This window comes from Tiliqua scincoides, chromosome 1 (assembly GCF_035046505.1).
Source record: "Tiliqua scincoides isolate rTilSci1 chromosome 1, rTilSci1.hap2, whole genome shotgun sequence".
Lineage (NCBI taxonomy): Eukaryota > Metazoa > Chordata > Lepidosauria > Squamata > Scincidae > Tiliqua > Tiliqua scincoides.
This window is the reverse complement of record NC_089821.1, coordinates 113,258,742-113,262,965: the sequence shown is the minus strand read 5'-3', so window position 1 is coordinate 113,262,965 and position 4,224 is coordinate 113,258,742. Positions and strand designations below refer to the sequence as shown.

The following is a 4,224-nucleotide window of genomic DNA, read 5'->3' as shown; positions in this document are numbered from 1 at the left end:
TTTCTAGTATAGATCAAAAGTGATCACTACTTACTAATGATGTCACTCAAGAGGCCAAGATCAAGGAATGTTCATTGTCTGACCTTGTATATCCAGCGCCATTGGGTCCCTCCTGTAGTACATGAGGTAGGATGTAGGGCTGCTGCTTATCTTTTTATTCTGAGTGGTTCACCCATATCTTAATGCAAAATGCAGCTTTGTCCCCAAAGTTAATTAAGGATATCCATATGTTAACAGATGTTTCTAAGAACCGTCATTAATTTCACTTCTTTAATCCATCAGAAGTTCTTTTAACAAGCTGAATTTCGACTGTGTGCTTTAAAAAAAAAACCAAAAAAAAACCCAACTCAAATATATATCAAGTTCTTTTCCTTCTGTGTTTTCCTCACTACCCTCTCCAGAATGACAGGCATTACAAATTAGTTATAAGCCTCGAACCAGCCAGCAACTGGAATGTCAGTCAAACTCTTTACTCTGATTTCTCCAAACATATTAAGTCCAAAGTCCAAAGAGACGATAACAATTCCCAGTGGGAAAGCAGGCTTGGATGAGTTTATCTTTTACTTGCCCAAGACGATTCTGATGGCAAGAACTAAGGCATACAGTGAGCCTACTCGTTTGTCCATCACTTTTGACAATGGACTGGGACGAGTATTCCCATAGCGAAGGAGAGCTGCTCAGTCTAAACTACCTGATTTGAACAGCCGATTCATCGTTTGAAAACAGGGAAATGAAGAGAAACCATCAGCACCATAAATAAAACATTGTCCAGTGGTACATTTTCCCTAGTCTAAGCAGTCTAATGCAGAATGGTGCCTTTTGTGAAATACACAAAGGCATCAGCCTGTCAATATTAGCTACTTAGCATATCTCAGACATTTTAACAATGCATTGCTGCAATATTTGGATGGGTCCTGCCAATTTTTTTGTTCTTGTTTTTAGTGATGACACACTAGATGAGTTTTCTTTTTGATGACTCACAGCCCAATCCTGAGCTGCCCGGCACCAAAAATGGCTGCCAAAGCATCCTAAGGACACCAGACAGTCACCTGCAGCTCCTCGGGGGAGTAAGCTTTCATCCTCTTCCCCCAGGCAAGGGAAGTAACCCTGCAATGGGCTATTCAGTTCTATGCCAGCTTTTCAGCGGGCGCAGAATCAAGGAGTCCTATGTCGGGCTGCAGACACAGAGCTCTGGATCTGGCGGAGCTGAGCTCTGCCGGCCCCTCCCCATCCCTCCCCACTCCCTTCCTCTGCCACGCTTCCTCCCTGCCCTCCCCCCACCCCAAAACACCACTTCCTTGTCTGCCCCTATGCCCCCACTCACATCTCCATCACTTGGTAGTCTGGGTGAGCCACCAGGCGGCGGACCATGTGCTCAGCGCTGGAGCTGGCCCAGCGTGGGCTCATGCTGGGCTAGCTCCAGTACTGGCCGGTGATAAGGCTTGCAAACACGCCTTAGCACACTTTTGCAACAGTGCACGCTAGTGGTGAGCTGGTGTGCAAGGCTCAGGATTAGGCCCTCAGCCTCCTACTTCCCCATCCTCATCCCAAACCCTACTTCATGTCCACCTTATTGTGCACTGAAAATGAATAGATTTATCTACTGCCTTTCTGTGGGTTTTGTGTATCTGTGTTTTCACTTTCAACACATCACTCAACCCTGGAATGGGGTATCTGATCTTGGGGTATCTTATTTATTCTTGGGGTATCTGATTTATTCTGATTCAGCTTGGGGGTCCACCTGGACTCGCAGCTGTTCCTGGATTCCCAGGTGGCGGCTGTGGCTAGGGGGGCCTTTGCTCAGCTTCGGCTGGTGTGCCAGCTGCGGCTGTACTTGGATCGTGCAGACCTTGCCACGGTGATCCATGCCTTCGTGACATCGAGGTTAGATTACTGTAACGCGCTCTATGTGGGGCTGCCCTTGAAGACGGTTTGGAAACTGCAACTAGTGCAGAATGCGGCGGCCCGTGTGGTTACTGGAGGTAGGTGGTTCGACTCTGTCAGTCTGCTTCTCCAGCAGCTGCATTGGCTGCCCATTCGTTTCCGGGCCCAATTCAAGGTGCTGGTTTTGACCTTTAAAGCCCTATACTGCTCTGGGCCAGGGTATCTTAGAGATCGCCTACCCCGGACAATCCGGCTCATTCTCTTAGGTCATCAGAGAAGGCCATTTTACAAGTGCCGCTGCCTATGGAGCTACGTGGGACGGCGACAAGAAATAGGGCCTTCTCAGTAGTGGCACCAACGCTTTGGAATTCCCTTCCCATTGACTTAAGAATGGCTCCCTCTCTTGAGACTTTTCGGCGAGGCCTGAAGACCCTTCTGTTTAAACAAGCCTTCTGAGTTCTTGGCCTTTTTAACATCTTTTTAACATCTTAAATATTTTTTACAGGCCTGATTCTTTTATGATTTGCTGCTGTTCTATGCTCTTTTTACCTGACTATTTTTTATCTGACTGCTGTTTTTTTATGATATGTGTTAATATGTTTTTACTTGTTTTAAATTATGTTTTTAATCTGTTTTAACCTGTTGTAAGCCGCCTTGAGTCCCTTCGGGGAGAAAGGCAGGGTAAAAATAAAGTTATTATTATTTATTATTATTATTCTTTGTATTGTATCTGAAACCATTAAGCTGTGGTTTTAGTAGCTGAATGTGCATCTTTAAGTTCCTTACTAGAACACTTTCTAGTAAGACAATCCCAACAGCCTTTAGAACTTTAGAAGTTCATTTTGAATTCCTTTCTCAAAATGATCACATTTAAGTGATCCATGTTTTCATTTGCATCTTTTAATGGGCAAATATCATGAACGCAATACAACTTTATCCAATTTTGCCAAAGCCAGTGAGCAATAATAATAATAATAATAATAATAATAATAATAATAATAATAATAATACAGGTATTTCTATACCACCTTTCTTGGTCCTCAGATTTCTCCTTAGACTTTATTCAAGGCGGTTTACATAGGCAGGCAATTTAAATCCCTGGAGAGATTTTTGCAATTTGAAATGAGGTTTCTATCTTTCAAGAAACCACAACATTCGGATGTTTCTTTCTTGATCTGGTCGCACATTCTGGCCTCCATCCTCCCACACTCAGAGCAGATGGAATAACTCGGCACAGCTTGTCAGCTGCTTCAAGGTCGCATGGTGCTGGTGGCCTCGAACTGGCGACCTTCGGATGTTATCTTCAGGCAAATGGAGGCTCAGCCCTCTAGACCAGACCTCCTGGCCTGAGCTGTCACACTTCATTTCAGGGATACTTGGAGATGGGAATGGACACACTACAATTTCCACCGTTAATTTTCCCTTGCTATACACATAAATAAAATGTCATGCATAACAACTCTTTATTTGTGCTATCTTTGTGTGTAGGATATTCCCATTTGAAAACGAAGGTGAACGTACATGTAGGGAGATGTGCAGATGTACATAATATGTTGAAGTCAGGAAGTGTGATGAAACCTTCATTTCCTTTCGAAAGTGTGAAACAGCTTATTTCAGTACTGGTGCAAGCTTTTAAAAAATCCCAAAACATAAGGCAGCTTGCTAATTTTTGCTCCTGAGATGTATTTAAGAATAACTGGCATGGCTCCAAGAGCAGTCACATGTTGCCAGGGATTGCTGTGTGCACTACCACTGCAAACTGAAGTGCAAAATAGTCAGTGAGCGCATACGGATGTCAGATTTAAAACCGCGAAGAAGACATTAGTGTTCCCGATATTTTGTTCTCTGATAAATAAGTGCAGTCTAAGTCACTTAATTTCTGCATTTGTTTGAAAGGTGTAGCAGCAACTGTTACCCTGCACATGCCCAATCTCATCTGATCTTGGAAGCTAAGCAGGGTCAGGCCTGGTTAGTACTTGGATGGGAGACCGCCTGGGAATACTGGGTGCTGTAGGCTGATACCATAGTCTTTCGAGACTGAAGGTTGTCAACCATTTTGAAAGGTGTAACACAGGAAGAATCTTAGGGAAAGCAAAGGGCAACCAGGTGCTCTCAGGCTGGGCTGGGCTGGGCTGCGAAGACAGTGAAGCCCAACTACTGAATTAAGCTGTCTATAGCAGAAAAAAAAAACACGCTGAAAATCTCCACCCCCAAGCAGAGTGCACCAATCAGGTGCAGCCCTTTCCCTCCTTGACTCATGCAAGACCTGACTGGGCAAGAAAGCCACTGCTTTCCTACAGAGTGGCTGCATTCATCTCATTTCAGTCCAAGTTGCTAGCT

General features: G+C 44.4%; 1 pseudogene; it reads left to right on the top strand.

Moving 5' to 3' along the window:
- The first annotated feature begins 3,781 nt into the window (after positions 1-3,781).
- On the top strand, positions 3,782-3,901 carry LOC136637000 (5S ribosomal RNA; annotated as a pseudogene).
- The last annotated feature ends 323 nt before the right edge of the window (positions 3,902-4,224 follow it).